The sequence below is a fragment of the Stegostoma tigrinum genome, chromosome 5, assembly GCF_030684315.1.
Source record: "Stegostoma tigrinum isolate sSteTig4 chromosome 5, sSteTig4.hap1, whole genome shotgun sequence".
Classification (NCBI taxonomy): domain Eukaryota; kingdom Metazoa; phylum Chordata; class Chondrichthyes; order Orectolobiformes; family Stegostomatidae; genus Stegostoma; species Stegostoma tigrinum.
In genome coordinates this window covers 13,847,998-13,867,378 of record NC_081358.1, presented here as the reverse complement: position 1 = coordinate 13,867,378, position 19,381 = coordinate 13,847,998, and positions in this window count along the sequence as shown.

The window sequence follows — 19,381 nt, the reverse complement described above, 5'->3', positions numbered from 1 at the left end:
CACCAGTTGGCATTCCCGCCATCGCGCTGTAATTCCCAACCTGTTGACAACTTTTCATGAGGCCTCAATTTTGAGGCTGGCACAAGGAGTTCAGGAGGACAGGGCAACCAGCTCCAGCCTTGGGCAGGAAGGACATGGAATGATGTCTGGTGAAGGGTCTGATGAAGGGTCTAGGCCCGAAACGTCAGCTTTTGTGCTCCTGAGATGCTGCTTGGCCTGCTGTGTTCATCCAGCCTCACATTTTATTATCTTGGAATCTCCAGCATCTGCAGTTCCCATTATCTATGATGTCTGCTTTGTTCTGCCTTCCCACATGGTCTTCCCATGGATGCAGTGCTTCATAATCACCTTGCTCTCTCCATCATGTTCTCCACCTTCTTATTTCTAACCTGCCTACTCACCCTTAGCCCAGGGCCTCAACTTTTCCTGCCTGACATAAAAGCCCCTGCACTCACCTGGTTGTGGATTCTGCAATTTTGAATTTGAGAACCACTTGTAGTCCCAGATCTGACCACTGCTGCCATTGGCACTGCAGAGACTGGAACAATATTAGACAATCAGAACCGAGTCATATAGTCATAGAGTCATACAGCATGAAAAACATACCCTTTGGTCCAACTCGTCCATGCTAGCCAATTTTCCCAAACTAAACCATTCGCACTTGCCTGCTTTTGGCAAGTTTTCCTCTAAACCATTCCTATTCATGTACTGGCCCAAATGTCTTTAAAATGTTGTAACTGTGCCTTAATCTACCACTTTCTTTGGCAGCTCATTCTACCTACGAACCACCCTCTGTATGTTCCTTTTAAATCTTTCTCCCGTCACCTTAAAAAATGCCCCTTATTTTTGAATTCCCATGCCCAAGGGAAAAGAGCTTTGCTATTCATCTTATCCACACCCCTCACAATGCTACAAACCTCAACCTCCTGCACTCCAGTGAAAAGAGTCACATCCCATCTAGCCTATTTTTACAGCTCAATCCCTCCAGTCCCAGCAACATCCTGGTAAATCTTTTCCTAATCCAATAAATTCCTTTCAGTAGCAGGGCAAACGGTCCAGTACATAATACTCCAAAAGTGGCATAACTAACGTCTTATACATCCTCAACATGACATCCCAACTGCAATATTCAATGGCCTGAGCAACAAAGGCAAGCATACTAAAAGCCTTCTTAACCAACCTATCTGCCTGTGATGCATCTTTCAAAGAACTATGTACCTGAACCTCTAGGTCTCTTTGCTTGACAACACTACCCAGGGCCCTACCATTAACTGTATAAGTCTTGTCCTTGTCTGCCTTACCTAAATGTAATACTTCACACTTAACCAAATTAAACTCCATCTACCGCTCATCAGGCCATTGGCCCAATTGATCAAGATCCCTCTGTCATCTTAGATAATCTTCTTCACTATCGACAATACTGTAATTTTGGTGTTATCCTCAGACTTACTAATGATGTCTCCTGAACCGTCATCCAAATCATTTACTTAAACGACAAACAAAAGTGGACCCAGCACCGATTCCTGCGGAACACATGGTCACAGGCCTCCATTCTGAGAAACAATTCTCCGTCACCACTCTGTCTCCTACCATCAAGCCAATTGTATATCCAAATGACAAGCTCTCCTTGAATCAACGTGATCTAACTTTACCAATCAACCAATGAACCTTGTCAAAAGCTTTACTAACGACAATATCTAGCGCTATGCCATCATCAAGTTCTTTGGAGTCAGAGGTGTTAAGTTCCATCTCCAGGCAATTATTGTTCCCTGGCCACTAGATTAAACACTTCATAAAATCACATTGGACCAACTAAATTGAAAACTAACTTCTATCCGGCCCATGTGAAGAACTCACTGCAAATGGTTAAGGCCATGTAAATTAATTTTTGGGCAAATTCCAAAAATTACTCAGGAATGAGTGGCCTTCTTCATCTGGGGATGGGACTACAATTAGTCATATTTTTCTCTGACAACCTCAGTGTTCTGAAAGTAGGGTGAAAGATATTCGTTAAGGTTAAGATTTAAAAGAAAATGTAGTGAGCATTATGGCATTATGTAAGATCATCAGAAATAAATTTTAATCCACAGTCAAGGTATTTTACGTAGAACATAGAACATGGAACATTACAGCACAGTACAGGCCCTTCGGCACTCGATGTTGTGCCGAACTGTCATACCGATCTCAAGCCCATCAAACCTACACTATTCCATGTACGTCCATATGCTCATCCAATGACGACTTAAATGTACCTAAAGTTGGCAAGTCTACAACCGTTGCAGGCAAAGCATTCCATTCCCTTACTACTCTCTGAGTAAACAAACTACCTCTGACAGCTGTCCTATATCTTTCACCCCTCAATTTAAAGCTATGACCCCTCGTGCTCACCATCACCATCCTAGGAAAAAGGCCCTCTCTATCCACCCTATCTAACCCTCTGATTATTTTATATGTTTCAATTAAGTCACCTCTCAACCTTCTTCTCTCTAACGAAAACAGCCTCAAGTCCCTCAGCCCTTCCTCGTAATACCTTCCCTCCATACCAGGCAACATCCTAGTAAATCTCCTCTGCACCCTTTCCAAAGCTTCCATATCCTTCTTACAATGCGGTGACCAGAACTGTACCCAATACTCCAAGTGCGGCCGCATCAGAGTTTTGTACAGTTGCAGCATAACCTCTTGGTTCCGGAACTTGATCCCTCTATGAATAAAAGCTAAAACACTGTATGCCTTCTTAACAGCCCTGTCAACCTGGGTGGCAACTTTCAGTGATCTGTGTACATGGACACCGAGATCTCTCTGCTCGTCTACACTACTAAGAATCTTACCATTAGCCCTGTACTTTTCCTTCCGGTTACTCCTCCGACAGTGCATCACCTCACACTTGTGTGCATTAAACTGCATTTGCCACCTCTCAACCCTGCTCTGCAGCTTATCTATGTCTCTCTGCAACCTACAGCATCCTTCGTCACTATCCACAACTCCACCAATCTTACTGTTGTCTGCAAATTTACTAACCCATCCTTCTACGCCCTCATCCAGGTCATTTATAAAAATGACAAACAGCAGTGGACCCAACACCGACCCTTGCGGTACACCACTAGTAACTGCTCTCCAGGATGAACATTTCCCATCAACTACCACCCTCTGTCTTCTTTCAGCAAGCCAATTTCCGATCCAAACTGCTATATCTCCCACAATTCCATTCCTCCGCATTTTGTACAAGAGCCTACTGTGGGGAACCTTATCGAATGCCTTGCTGGAATCCATATACACCACATCAACCGATTTACTCTCATCTACCTGTTTGGTCACCTTCTCAAATAACTCAATAAGGTTTGTGAGGCACAACCCACCCTTCACAAAACCGTGCTGACTATCCCTAATCAATTTATTCTTTTCTAGATGATTATAAATCCTATCCCTTATAACCTTTTCCAACACTTTACCAACAACTGAGGTAAGGCTCTCTGGTCTCTAATTACCAGGGTTGTCTCTACTCCCCTTCTTGAACAGGGGAACCACATTTGCTGTCCTCCAGTCGTCTGGCACTATTCCTGTAGACAATGACGAGTTAAAGATCAATGCCAAAGGCTCGGCAATCTCCTCCCTGGCTTCCCAGAGGATCCTAGGATAAATCAAATCCGGCACAGGGAACTTATCTATCTTCAACCTCTGTAGGATTTCTAATACATCTTCCTTGTGAACCTTAATCCTACCTAGTCTAGTAGCCTTTATCTCAGTATTCTCCTCGACAACATTGTCATTTTCTAGAGTGAATAATGTTGAAAAATATGGATTTAGTGCTTCCCCATCTCCTCTGAATCCACACACAACTTCCCACTACTATCCTTGATTGGCCCTAATCTTACTTTCGTCATTCTTTTATTCCTTAAATACCTATAGAAAGCCTTAGGGTTTACCCTGATCCTATCCGCCAACAACTTCTCATGTCTCCTCCTAGCTCTACAAAAGAGAAGGGCAGAACAGTTGGAAAAATACAGTTAAGATTCTTGGCCATGAATGAAAATAGTAATTTTACAATATAGTAATTCATCCGTTAGAGTGCATTTCTTGAAGTTAATTAGCAGTGATTATACATTTGCAGAATCTTAACAATTAGTAGAAAGTGATGAGGCTCCATGTACTTCGCATACATATACATTGGAAAATTACAAAGAGCAGATAGTAGCAGGTAAATGGTTGACTGATTGTCAACATAAAAATGCTGAGGAATAGGATACAGCTATTTCACCTGGGGGACAATTGTTGAAAGTTTGCACTAGAGTCACATATAGACCAAAAGAGACCAGTAAATGGATGAATATAATTAATAATGTAGAAAACGCATAGATATTAACAAGATTTAAAGAGAAATATTTAAGTATAACAAGGAGTTAATCATTAAATATTCCATCATTGCCAGCAAGCAAAAACAGAAAGGTTCAGTTTCAAATTGGGATATAGCTTGATGGGGACGTGGAAATGGCACACATTTGCTATTAATTAATAAAATAGTTCTCAACACAGGGAGCAAAAAAGTATGAGCAATTGCTTAATCATTGAAAAGAAGGCCTGGACAGAGACCTGGCATCATCATATATAAATATATAAATATTAAGATGCTGATGACAGGAAAGATACTAGAACTACCAAACTTGTAGCATCCAACTGAAAAAGGATGGCAACAATGTTTATCAGGTAAATACTGTTGGATACTAGGATCAAACAATACTCAAAAATAAAGCAATGAAACATCTTCTGTACTGATAAACATTTCAAGGGTTATTTCAAGATTGAAACAACATGAAAACTCCCCGATTAGAGTTATGAAACATCAGAAACAAATTGACTCAATAAAGCTCACAACTTCATAAAGCACTATTCGCTGAAGAATTAATGAATAATTCAGTATCACATGAAAGTGGGACGATTTTATGCAAACGCATAATACCCTACATTTGTAAAGCAGAAGGGATCTGAGCAATATAAAAATATGATGACTTTTCATTGAAACTTCAGAAGTATTAGGAATCCTTGGATAGTACGTCTTAAAAGACTTTTTTTCCCACCAGGAGAAAAAGTCTTATTTTCTTCAAGCATTAAGGTAAAACTTTACTTTAAATGTTGATAGGTACTCTATTCTTGGAAATCGTTTGATTTTCTATTCTTAGATTTTTTATATAGTCTAGTTTTTAGAGGTTCTTGTACAGTTATAATTAATTGATTTGCCTCCGTGAATTCTATTAGATTTTGGAATACATCTTTCGATCATTTCTGGCATGGCAGTTTACTTCACCACATGAAGCATTTTGCTTATTAATACCATGAATAAAATTGTAAATAAGCCATCTCATTTAAGCCTTTTCTCTTACTGCTGAAATGAACTCCAATTATTGTATATGTTCTTCAAGTGGAGTAGTGCATTTTCTGATTGGAGAAAGCCAGACCAATAAATACCTGAGACATTTTAGTATAGCCAAGGCTTATGAAAATTAAGCAGGCTGTATGGAAAAAGGTAAAACTACTGGGGAATGTTCTTCCTCTGTGGTTATCTACAGACCCAAGTTTAATTAGCTGAGGGATTGACTGGCTTGATCTCAGTGGACAGAAGTTATTGTGGGAATATTTCTGAACTAAACCAATTCTAAACAAGAATTAAGACTTATAAATTACTTCACCACCATTGCAGGGGGAGCTGGAAAAGCGCAAGCAGAAACAAAAAACATTGATTAAATATACAAAATGAAGGATGGAAGGTAGATCAATGCATTGCCAATATAATGTACAAGTCAGAAGGTCAGTAATTGCAGAACAAACTTTGAAAATGGGTTTCGAAATGAACACATTCCCACAAAAACTTCACAGACTGGTGAATGGAACTCAGATCATAGGAGAATTCGATCTTACCTTTTATGACATGATGGGAGTACAAAATTTTAATGACTACTAACAAACTCGAGCATAATTTGATAAAATAATTCAAAGAGAAAGTATTTACACTCAGATAGTATTCTCAAAATGTGTTTTCTCCCACTGTCAGAAGATATCTTATTCGCACAGGAATTTGCCATAAAACCTTAGTTTAAATGTTGTTAGTTATGCTATTCTTGCATATAGTTAGATATTCTAAGATATTCCTAGATGTTCTTAGGTATCCTTGAATGATTAGAAATATCATTAAACTGGATTCCATTAAATTTGATATTATATCTTCAGATTGAGTTAAGCATCACAGTTTACATATCTACTCAAAAGAGTTTATGTTTAGGTTTTGTCTATTACAAAGGCGTGGCAAGGTGGCTCAGTGGCTAGTGCTGCTGCCTCCCAGCAGTAGGAGCCCACGTTCAATTCCACCCTCAGGCAACTGTCTGTGTGGAGTTTGCACATTGACCCCGTGTCTGCATGGGTCTCCTCCCACAGTCCAAAAATGTGCAGGCTAGGTGGATTGGCCATGCTAAATTGCCCATAGTGTTCAGGGAGGTGTAGATTAGGGGGATGGGTCTGGGTGGGATGTTTTGAGGTTCAGTGTGGACTTGGTGGGCCAAAGGGCCTGTTTCCACACTGTAGGGATTCAAATTCTAAAAACCTGGATTGTTAAAAATATATATAAAAGTGATGCTGGAAAGAAGAAGTTTCTAAAATAAAAAGATATGAAACGAGCCGCCAGCTGTTTGACTGTCTTAAAAAACAAATGATTGTCAAAAAAAATTATTAGATGTTCACAAAGAGGAATGTCTTCAGTTATGATAAGAATAAGAAATATTGATGAGAACATGGGAACGTGGTGTTACTGTGATTTTATGGTTAATGGAGTCGAAATCTCACATGCATGATGGGAAATTATGATAACTTGATAAATACACTGGTTGTGAAAGGAAGAAGTTATTTCAGAATACAGACTAGGCAAACAGCTGACCTGCGGGGCTGCAAAAAGATATAAAATAAGATTGACAAGAGGAACCATGGAAACAGATGCCTTCTGGCTCTTGGGCAAATCAGGTCAAAATTATGAGGGCCTTGTGCAAGGTGGGAACAGACATCAAACAGTCTGGAAGATGGAAAAAAACACATATAAAAGAAGGCACATCAGAGGCATCAAGAATGACAACACAAGAGCAATCATCACAAAAAGAAGACCCTGAGTTCAGAACTCAGATAAGGATAGATTTGTTGGTAAGAACATGGACAATTCACCACAAATCAGCAGCATTGAGATTCTCGTCAAGCCGTTAGATAATGTATTGATTGTGTGTGTACTTAGAACTAAAGAGTTACTAAAAAAAGAGGAAGTTGTATTAGATGGAAGATGTATTAGATGTGACTCTCTGTCATTTATCTGAGACAAAATCTGAGACCCTAGTGGAAGAGTGGTCAACGTTACCATGTGGATAATATATTATTTCTTGAATTGCTTTTTATTTAATTCTATGTGTTTGAGAAACAGAATATGCTATTTGTTGATGCTATTACAATGTATGACATAGAAAGAAAGAAACACTTTCTTTGATACGTTTTACATATGAGCTCACAAATCAGGAACAGGAGTACACAGAACACAAAACAGTACAGGCCCTTCGGCCCACAATGTTGTGCCGACCTATTATCCTATTACAATCAATCTACGCTGCATACGCTACATTTTACTATCCTCCATGTGCCTATTCAAAAGTCACTTCAAAGTCTCTAAAGTATCTCACTCGACTACCACTGCCGGCAGCGCATTCCACGCACCCACCACTCTCTGTGTGAAGAACCTACCTCTGACATCTCCCTTATACCTTCCTGCAATCACCTTAAAATTATGCCCCCTCATATAGACATTTCTGCCTTGGGAAAAAGTCTCTGACTATCCACTCTATCTATGCCTCTCATTACCTTGTAAACCTCTATCAAGCCACCTCTCATCCTTCTTCGCTCCAACGAAAAAAGACCCAACTCCCTCAAACTTTCCTATAAGACCTGCCCTCCAGTCCAGGCAGCATCCTGATAAATCTCCTCTGCACCCTCTCTAAAGCTTCCACATCTTTCTTATAATGAGGTGACCAGAACTGGACACAGTATTCCAAGTGTGGCCTAATCAGAGTTTTATAGAGCTGCAGCATAACCTCATGACACTTAAATGTAAGTCCCCTGTCAATGAAAGCCAATGCACCATATGCCAACTTGGGTATCAACTTTGAGGGACTGATGGATGTAGCGTATGCAGCGTAGATTGATTGTAATAGGATAATAGGTCGGCACAACATTGTGGGCCGAAGGGCCTGTACTGTTCTGTGTTCTGTGTACTCCTGTTCCTGATTTGTGAGCTCATATGTAAAATCTCTCTGTTTCTCCACACTGCTGAGAATCCTGCCATTAACCCTGTATTCTGCATTCAAATTCGACCTTCCAAAATGAATCACTTCACACTTTTCTGGTTTGATGAATTCTATCTGCCACTTCTTTGCCCAGCTCGGCATCCTGTCAATGTCCCATTGCAACCTACAACAACTCTCCACACTGTCCACAACTCCACCAACCTTCATGTCATCGGCCAACTTACTAATCCACCTTTCCACTCCCTCATCCAAGTCATTTATAAAGATCACAAAGAGCAGAGGTCCCAGAACTGATCCCTGCGGAACACCACTGGACACCGAGCTCCAGACTGAAATCTACTACCACCCTCTATCTTCTATTGGGCAGCCAGCTTTGTATCCAAATAGCCAAATGTCCCTGAATCCCATGCCTCCTTACTTTCTGAATGAGCCTACTATGTGGAACCTTATCAAATGCTTTGCTCAAATCCATATATACCACATCCACTGCTCTACCTTCATTGATGCATTTTGTCACATCCTCAAAGAATTCAATCAGGCTTGTGTGGCATAACCTGCCACTCACAAAGCCATGCTGACTATTTTTAATCAAACTGTGCTTTTCAAAATAACATAAATATTATCTCTCAGAATCCTTTCCAATAATTTTCCTGCCACAGAAGTAAGGCTGAACAGTCTGTAATTTCTAGGATTATCTCTGTTTCCTTTCTTGTACAAGGGAATGACATTTGCCACCCTCCAATCTTCTGGTACTACTTCAGTAGACAAAGAGGATGCAAAGCTCATTGCCAAAGGAGCAGCAATATCTTCCCTCACGTCCCGTAGAAACCTTGGGTATATCCCGTCTGGTCCAGCAGACTTATCTAACCTCATGTTTTTCAAAATTTCCAGCATATCCTCCTTCCTAACATCAACTTGTTTGAGCATATCTGCCTATTTCATGCCATCGTTACAAATGCCAATGTCCCTCTCACTGGTGAATACTGAAGCAAGGTATTCATTAAGAACCTCCCCTACCTCCTCTGACACTGCAGACAAGCTCCCTCCACTAACCCTGTTTGGCTCTGTCCTCACTCTGGCCATCTTCTTTATCCTCACATAAGTGTAGAATGCCTTGGCGTTTTCCTTTATCCTACACACCAAGGTTTTCTCATACTCGTTTCCAGCTCTCCAAAGTCCATTCTTCAGTTCCTTCCTGGCTGCCTTGTAGACCTTTCGAGCCCTGTCCGATCATTGCTTCGCCAACATTAAGTAAGCTTCCTTCTTCCTCTTGCCTAGGTGTTCCACATGTCTTGTCATCCAAGGTTCCTTCACCTTACCATCCCTTCCTTGCCTCAGTGGGACAAACCTATCAAGTACTTACGGCAACTGCTCCCTAAACAACCTCCACATTTCTATCATGTGTTTCCCTGAAAACATCTGATCCCAATTGGTGATCCATTGTTCTTGCCTAATAGCATTGTAATTCCCCCTCCCCCAATGAATACTTTCCCATACTGTCTGCTCCTATCCGTCTCCATGAGTATAGTAAAGGTCAGGGAGTTGTGATCACTGTCACCGAAATGCTCTCCCACCGAGAAATCTGACACCTGTCCTGGTTTGTTGCCAAGCACCAAATCCAATATGGCCTCCCCTCTCATCGGCCTATCTACATATTGAGTCAGAATTCCTTCCTGGCCACACCTGAAAAAATCTGCTCCATCCAAACTATTTGCGCTTAGGAGGTTCCAGTCGATATTAGAGAAGCTGAAGTCACCTTGACAACAACCTTATTACTTTTGCACCTTGCCAAAATCTACCTCCCAATCTCTTCCTCAGTGTCTCTGTTACTATCGTGGGGGTCTATAGAAAACTCTCAATAAAGTGACTGCTCCTTTCCTGTTTGTGACTCCCATCCATACTGACTCAGTGGAGAGACACTCCTCCACGACCTCCCTTTCTGCAGCTGTGATACCATCTCTGATGAGCAATGCCACTCCCCCACATCATTTACCTCCCTCCCTATTTCTATTGGAACACCTATGCCCTGGGCTGTCCAACAACCATTCCTGCCCCTGTGTTATCCAAGTCTCCGTAATGACCACAGCATGTTAGTTCCAAGTACTGATCCATGCTATAAGTTCATCACCCTTAATCCTGGCACTTCTTGCATTGAAGTAGACACACCTCAACCCATCGCACTGACTGCCACTTTTCCCTGTCAACTGCTTATCCTTCCTCATAGGCTCTCTGCTTGCTCTATCTGTCTGTACACCGGCTACACCTTCCTCTGATGTAGCTCCGGTTCCCATGCCCCCTGCCAAACTAGTTTAAACCTTCCTGAAGAGCTCTAGCAAACCCCCCGCCCATGATATTGGTGCCCCTCCAGTTCAGGTGCAACCCATCCTTCCTGTGCAGGTCCCAATTTCCCCAGAAGGTATCCCAATGATCCACAAACCTGAGGCCCTCCCTCTGGCACTAACTCTGTAGCCACATGTTCAGCTGCACTCGCTCACTGTTTCTCGCCTCACTGGCCGGTGGCACCGGTAGTAATCCTGAGATCACTACTCTGCCCGTTCTGGCTTTCAGCTTCCATCCTAACTCCCTCAATAGGTCATTCACCTCCTTGAGCCTGCACCCTCATTCATTAAGATCATGACTAACAGAAACACTGGACCCGAAATGTTAGCTCTGATTTTTCTTCACAGATCCTGCCAGACCCGCTGAGCTTTTCCAGCAATGTCTGATTTTGTCCCTGATTTACGGCATCCGCAGTTCTTTCAGTTAATATCATGGCTAGCCTGTCTGTAACATTAAATCTACATTTCTACCCACCCCTAATATTTTAAACTCCTTGCTTAATCAGAATTTATCTAACTTTGCCCTAAAAATCTTTGAGGACTCTGCTTCTGCTGCACTTTTAGAAAGAGTTCCTGAAACCCACAAATCTCTGAGAGAAGGAAAATCACCTAATATCTGTTGCAAGTTGGTGAAGCCTGATTTTTAGACTGCGTTAACTAGTTCTACATTTTCTATCAAGATGACATATCCTCTTTACAACCACTTCATCAAGACTCCTTGGGATTTTATATGTTTCAATTAAGTCTCCCCTTACTCCTCATACAATGGATATGACATAAGACAACTGGCTATTTCCAGGCAGTAATCCTCTAAACCATTTATGTATTGTCTCCAAGGTATTTACATCCTTGCCTAAATGAGATGATCAGTACTCAAAGGACGCCTACAGCGTGGAACAGACCATTCAGCCCAACAAGTCCAAGCTGCCCCTCTGAAGAGCATCCTGCCAGACCCATTTTCCTACTTCCACATTTCTCCACGTCTAACCCACCTGACCTAAACTTCCCTAGGCACTATGGGCAAATATAGATGGACAATCCACCTACCCTGCACATCTTTGGACTGTGGGAGGCAACCACAGCACCCAGAGGAAACCCATGCAGACACCAGAAGACCGTGCAAACTCCACACAGACAGTCACCCAAGGGTGGAATTGAACCCAGGTCCCTAATGCTGTGAGGCAGCAGTCCTAACCACTGAGCCACCGAGCCACTGGGCCACCCCAACTATGTGTAATACTTCAGATGCGGTCTCTCATGTGCTCTGTATAACTGAAGCACAACCTCCTTGCCTTTATACTCAATTTCCCATATGATAAATATCTATGGTTTTTCTAATTACCTGCTCTACCTATATAATAACTTAGTTTTACAATTAATGCAAGAGGACGCCCACATCCCCCTGCATGTCAGAGATCCACAATTTCTCACTATTTAGCTAATATGCTCCTTTTTTATTGTTCTTGCTAAAATGGACAATTTCACATTTTCTCACATTCGACTGTATTAGGTACATCTTTGCCCAATCACTTCACCTGCCTGAGATAATGGGAACTGCAGATGCTGAGGAATCTGAGATAACAAAGTGTGGAGCTGGATGAACACAACAGCCAAGCAGCATCTTAGGAGCGCAAGGGTCTAGGCCCGAAACGTCAGTTTTTGTGCTCCTAAGATGCTGCTTGGCCTGCTGTGTGGATCCAGCTCCACACTTTGTTATCTCTCACTTCACCTATCTGTATTGCTTTGTAACCTCCCTGCGTTCTCTTTAGAACTCAATGCCCTATTTATCTTTGTGTCATCAGAGAATGCGGCAATCATTCTTTCCATCCTTTGATTTAGGTCATTTGTATAAATTGCAAACAGTTGAAGTTCCAGCATCAATCTCTCTGACACAGAATATTGGTATGTTTTGCTATTTTGAAAATGACCTGTTTACACCTATTCTTTCCTTACTCTGAGTCAGCCAATCTTCTATCCATGACAAAGCATAGTCTGCACCGTGAGATTTTAGCTTCTGCAATACTCTTTGATGTGGCACTTTATCAAATGCCTTCTGGAAGTCTAAATGCAATATATATGCCGATTTCCCTTTATCTACAACTTGAGTTACTGACTTACAGAACTTTCTGAGATTCGTTAACAATGATTTCCCTTGAACAAAACATGGTGACTTTGACTACTAACATGGAGCTTATCTGAGTACACTGCATTATATTCTTCAATGAAAGCTTCTAACATTTTCCCAAGACAAATGTTAAACTAACTGGCCTATAGTTCCCAACTTCCTCTCTCACTCCTTTGTTGAATAAATGAGCTACATTGGCTATTTTACAATCAAATGGGACCACTCCCAAAGAAAGACAGTTTCTTATAACCAATGTATCAATTATCAGGAACAAAAACAGAAATTGCTGGAAGAGTTCAGCAGATCTGGAAGCACCTTGAAAAGAAATCAGAGTTAGCCCTTTGGGTCCAGTGACCCTTCCTCAGAACTGATGGGATGAGGGTGTCGCTGACCAGACAGCATTTATTGCCCACTCTTAATAGCAAAGAGGGTGGCTTAGAGTTAACCATGTTACTGTGGGTCTGGAGTCACATGTCGGCCAAACCAGGTAAGGATGGCAGTTTGAGATAACAAGGTGTAGAGTTAGATGAACACAGCAGGCCAAGCAGCATCATAGGAGCAGGAAAGTTTCCCTAAAGGACATTAGCAAATGAGATGGGTTTTTATGACAGTAGACAATGGTCATCATTACATTTCTTAATTTCAGATATTTTATTGAATTCAAGTTCTACCATCTGCCCTGGTGGGATTCAGAACTGGGTCCCCAGAACATTATCTGGGTCTCTGAATGAGCAGTCCAGTGATAATACCACTAGGCCATCCCCAGTGAGGCAATATATTGGTTTATATGAAGAAGATAAAGGTTAAGGAGTAAAGGTTAGGTGGGGATAGAGCTCAAAAAGAGAGAAGGACAGTTGGACAGACACAGGAGTTGATAATGATCTGGCTGGGACAGTGAATAGCTGTTAATGGAAGCAGTTTTTGGCTAACAATAGGTAGTGTATAATGGTAGGCTATTCAATCTCCTAGCCAGATTATTATCAATTCCTTTGTCTGTCCAACTGTCCTCTCCATCTATCTTGTCCTCTCTCCATCTTCTATTTGCCTCCCCCTCTCTCTCTATTTATTTCAGAACCCCCTTCACCTCCCCCATTTCTGAAGAAGGATCTAGGCCCAAAATGTCAGCCTTACTACTCCTCTGATGCTGCTTGGCTTGCTGTGTTCATCCAGCTCTACACCTTGTTATCTCAGATTCTCTAGCATCTGCAGTTCCTGCTATCGCTGTCCTTCTCTCTCTTCGGGCTCTATCCCTACCTATCATATACTTCTTACCCTGTCCCTCACCCTATCTCCTGTGTATAAACTGACATTTTCCTGGTTACCATTAGTTCTGAGGAAGGCTCACCAGACCCAAAATGTTAACTCTGATCTGTTCTTCACAGATGCTGCCAGGCCTGCTGAGCTTTTCCAGCAACTTCTTATTTTTTTGTCCCTTATTTAAAGCATCCACAGTTCTTTGAGTTTTTATTATCAATTATCACACGAGTCACTTCTCTTAGAGCCTTCTTGGAATTAATTTTGCAACGGTAGTAGATTTGCCAACTTTAGGTACATTTAAGTCGTCATTGGATAAACATATGGACGTACATGTAATAATGTAGGTTAGATGGGCTTGAGATTGGTATGACAGGTTGGCACAATATCGAGGGCCGAAGGACCTGTACTGTGCTGTAATGTTCTATGTTCTACGTTCTAAATGTTTGAATTTTAGAAAAATATGTCTACGTAATCACATTTTATTTAGAAACAGGTGTGGTTATTAATTGGCTGAGCATGTTTACAGGCATAACCATTGGTGTGAAATGAGAGGACTAAATTTGCTCCATCAATAAAAGTTAAATGTGTTTTAATTATCCTATCTCCAGCTGGCATGGAGTCTATTAACACCAGACATTTTTATTTGTTTCACCTGTATTAGGAAATACATTTTCTTAAAGTATCCCAGAGCTCTTATGATGCAATACTAGGCGTCACCATCCAAGACTCAAGAGATCTGGATTTAAGTCCTTCATGCTCCAGATGTGTGTCATAACATGTCAGGCAGGTTGATTAAAGTATCTTCACAAGTATTCCTTTTTTACTTCAAGAGTTCTTGATCTCTCAACATGTGAGAGGCATATAACAATCCCAATAGTATAGTAAGACTAATTCACCTTCTTATCCCATTGCTCTCCCTTCTCATGAAGTGATGGATGGGATACATGGATGTCAATAAGCTTGAAACCCAGTAGATTTTAATTTAGGGACCTAAGAATAGGAGTAGGCCATTCAGCTAGCAAGCCCACTTTACCAGTTTAGATCATGGGCTAATGAGACCTCTTTCCTGCATTACTTCCATATTACTTAACGCCAATTAATTTTAGGAAGCTATCAATTTGTGTCCTGAACCAGATCAATGACTGAGCTTCCACAGCCATCTGGGATAGAAAATTCCAAAATTTCATCACCTTCTTAGAAAATAAATTCTTCCTCATCTGTCTTTAATGGCCTGGCCCTTATCCTGATTTTATGTCCCTGGGCATACACCAAATTTTCCTGTGTGGCCCCCATATTGTGGCTTGAAAACTGTTAAAAGCCTCAGTGATAATTGTGAAAGTGAAACATAGGAATCGCAAAAACGGGGAGCTGATACAGGAAGAACACAGCTGATCTAACTTGCTGGAGCATCACAGTTACCGTCACTACGTAGGACAGTGTGGTGACTCAATGGTTAGCACTGCTGCCTCACAATGCTAGGGGCCCGGGTTTGATTCCACACTCAGGTTACTGTCTGTGTGGAGTTTGCACACTCCCCCCACCCCACGTCTATGTGGGTTTCCTCCGCGTGCTCCGGTTTCCTCCCAGCATCCAAAGATGTGCAGACTAGGTGGATTGGCCATGCAAAATTGTCTGTAGTGTCCAGGGATGTGTAGATTAGGGGGATGTGTCTGGCTGGGATGCTTTCAGTGTCAGTATGGATTTGTTGGGCCAAAGGGCCTGTTTCCACACTGTAGGGATTCTATGATCCTCACATCATAGCTCAGGATCCCAAAATTGCAGATCTTGACTCCACTTTTGTAAGCTCTGTTCCTCAGTCACCAACCAGGAGAAACCTCTGTGATCTTATGGGTAACTCTGGTCCCTTCCTTAACAATTGAAACTCATCAATCATGATGGGAACTTGTGCTAATTTCATAAACAAGGTGTACAACATGACTGAAGCAAATGGTGCTAACAAAGCAGATAGCCTCCTGACTCTTGGATAAATGAGCTCAGAACAATGAGAGTCTTGTGTAAGATGGGGCCATGATGTCGAACAGTCTGGAAGATGGGGAGAAAAGAAGGCACACTGGAGACATCGAGGGTGGCAATTTGAGAGCAATCATCATGAAAACACGACCTGAGTTTGGAATAGACTCATCAGCATGGGCCTGGCCACATACGAGTAGTATCTAAATTCCAGTTAAAGAGCTAGATGACGTGTTGATTATGTGCTTTCTAAAAACTAATGAGTTACTAATAGAGAAGAAGTTGCAGTTGATTGTAATTTGGCTGTATGTCCTTTATCAGTCCTGAAATTTGTAACGCTAGTGAAAGGGTCAACATTTTTGGCATCCTTGAGTGGGATTGAACAGCAGTGACTGAAGTTGCTCTGAAATTTAGACCTAACAAACCTCACGCATCTCAATCACCCAGCCTGAGCCTGATTTTAGATGGAAGATGCCCCACATGTTGGCCAGGAATTAAATGGATGAAGAGAACAGAGGCGATCAACCAGTTATTGGATAATTACATTCGTTGTTTTACTGATGTGACAAATAAATGGCAATAGTTGAGGAACTAAGTTAGTCAATAGGTGAGGATAAACTCCAGAACTCAATCTTGAGGAGTGTTCAGCATACCTCCTGTGCATTAAGTCAGAGGGATCAGACAGGAATTCACCAAAGAAAAATGCCCTTAGGGCACATGTCCCCAGTCACAGGATGGAGCCACCAGACCCCATGCCCTTTTGACTTAGGTTAGATCATTAAGCATTTAGAAAATAGTGGATAATTTTCCTGAGTGGGAAATGATGCTTTGGAAGTGCTTGAGTCATAAATAGCCTGAGCAGGTTGCATACTATGAGAGAGCACCAACTGGTCTGGAATCTGTAGGACTAAGATATTGGAGGAAACTCATAAACAGAGCACACCCATAGTAGGGCTATGGCAGCAGTATTTCCTTGAAGGAAGTATAAGAAGTGGAGAAGGAAAATGAGAAGTCAAAGGAGGAATTAGAAGATGCAAAACAGGAAATAACAACACGACATACAAAAATGTCAGCACAGGAACAAAAGAATCAGATGAATTTACCGCATATGAGCTAATTCCTGACTTAACATCAAAATGTCTATCAGGAAAAGTAATGGGTCATCAGTGAATTTGACACTGCCTAAGAGGTTTTAGCCTGGATGTCTGAGAAAAGCACACGTTTACAGGCCACTTTAAAGGTTGTGCAAAAGGCAAGCAAAGATGATAAATATTGCACTGCCAACCATGCAAAGTGCCAGAGCAAAGTTGATAAATTGAAATCAGAACTCTTGAGGCAGAGAGTTTGGGAACTGCCGATGCTGGAGGATCTGAGATAACAAGGTGTAGAGCTGGATGAACACAGCAGGCCAAGCAGCATCAGTGAAGAGGGAAAGCTTATGTTTCAGGCCTGGACCCTTATTTTTCTGAAGAAGAGTCCTGACCTGCTCCTCTGATGCTGCTTGGCCTGCTGTGTCCATCCAGCTCTATACCTTGTTATCTCAATGCAGAGAATTACGATGTGTGTTTTGGGGATAGTTAGATGTGTTCAGAGGAATGTTGGTGATGGCAGGGTGGATTGGAGTGGTTTATATGAGGAGGACATGAAAAAGGAAGCACCACAACATCAAGGAATCCCAGCCTTCCTTTCCAGAAGGACTTGCTCCCTCTGCGCCTTCATAACAACAGCCCCCCACCTCAATGAACCATCTAATAACTATAAGGATTGAGTCAGAGACAAATTATCTGTATCACCCCATTCATGTTTGCACAGTTCTCCACTATAACAAGGAAAATCCCCATTTCTCAGCCTTCTGCTGAGCTGAGAAACCTTTTTGAATGTACACATCAACAGCCAGACTTACAGGGCTCAAAAATGAGGAGGAAAAGAAATTCTTACTGATGTGCATAAGCCCCACTGCTCATTCAGCCTTGACCATGTCACCCCAGACAACAGCAGGGTTGGGGGGATCCTGCAACATATGTAAGATATGATATAGTGTGCAGTAGGCTTTAACAAGGGGGATCCAATCTGCGACCTGTGTAAGTGTAGGCAAGGGAAGGGGGGAACCCAAGGCATTTGCTAGCCACATCAGGGCACATTTACTTAGAGATTACGGGTCTATCTTAGACAGGTCAGAGCTGGAAGACTGTCACCTCACCAGTTGTACTCGAACCTTTATATCACAGATCATTGAAAGAATTGGGAGGGCATGTGAACATTTCGATTTTTCCCCCCACCCCAGCACCCCCAGCACCACCAGCCCCCTAGCACACACACTCACACTCACGCATCACATTCACGCATCACACCATATGCACACGCGCGCACACACGCCACACACACATCACACTGACACTCACACAAGCACATAGGCACACACACACATTTATATATATATTTGTGTGGGCACACACATCTCACACACACACACACACACACACACACACGCACACACACAACCCTTGTGAAAAGGAGGCTCAGGAATCTGAGAAATCAAAAGCAAATAAAGGACGGTGAGTGAGCCCAGTTAGAGGTCTGAGTTCTGGTCCGCCGTGGAGGAATGAAGGAAGAGGGAGAGGATAAGGAATTATTAACCCACTGGGTCTACTGTCCCCCTTAAGGGCTTACACTGAGCAGAGGTCAAGTGCAACAGCAGGGGCAACCCATGCAGCACAGCATGTTATGATTGTGGCTGGATGGGCCACTATGCAATGCCCTTCCAACACACACAAGGGCAGGGCTCAGGTCAAAACACAGATCTGTGCTACTGGAAGGACTTCCACAGCAAGCTGGTCAGGGAAATGGAAAATATTCACTCCCTGCACCCTCAGCTCGTGGACCCAGATCTGAGGCCATGATAGTGTCAGGTCTCAGCAGTGTGGGTGTTCGACACCAAATGGGATTGTGTGGGAGAACCCCTCATGGATAACAAGGTAGGAGGCTGCTCTCTCAATCTTTGTAGGACTCAGGGGGCAGGCAGTTGGTGGTGTTCCCACGCTAGCCTTAACACGTCCAAAAGAATATGTTCATCGTAGTGCACTGGGCAGATTATTATTTTGAGTGTTTTAATGTCACAAGAAGGATTAGAAACTGACCCATTAGAATTAAATTGGGAGATTTAGTTTACTTCCTCTCACCCATATTGTTGAATCTTCACCTAGAAGCACGGCATATATGTGGCTCCCATTTAGTGAGGAAATGTAATCCGTCCTTTGATCCCATGAATTTGGCAGATGAGCAAAATGGGTGAGGTACCAGTGGAAGTTTCCTTTGAGACCTTGATTGAATTTGTGCAACCGGGGAGTTCTGGGTTAAGCCAACACACA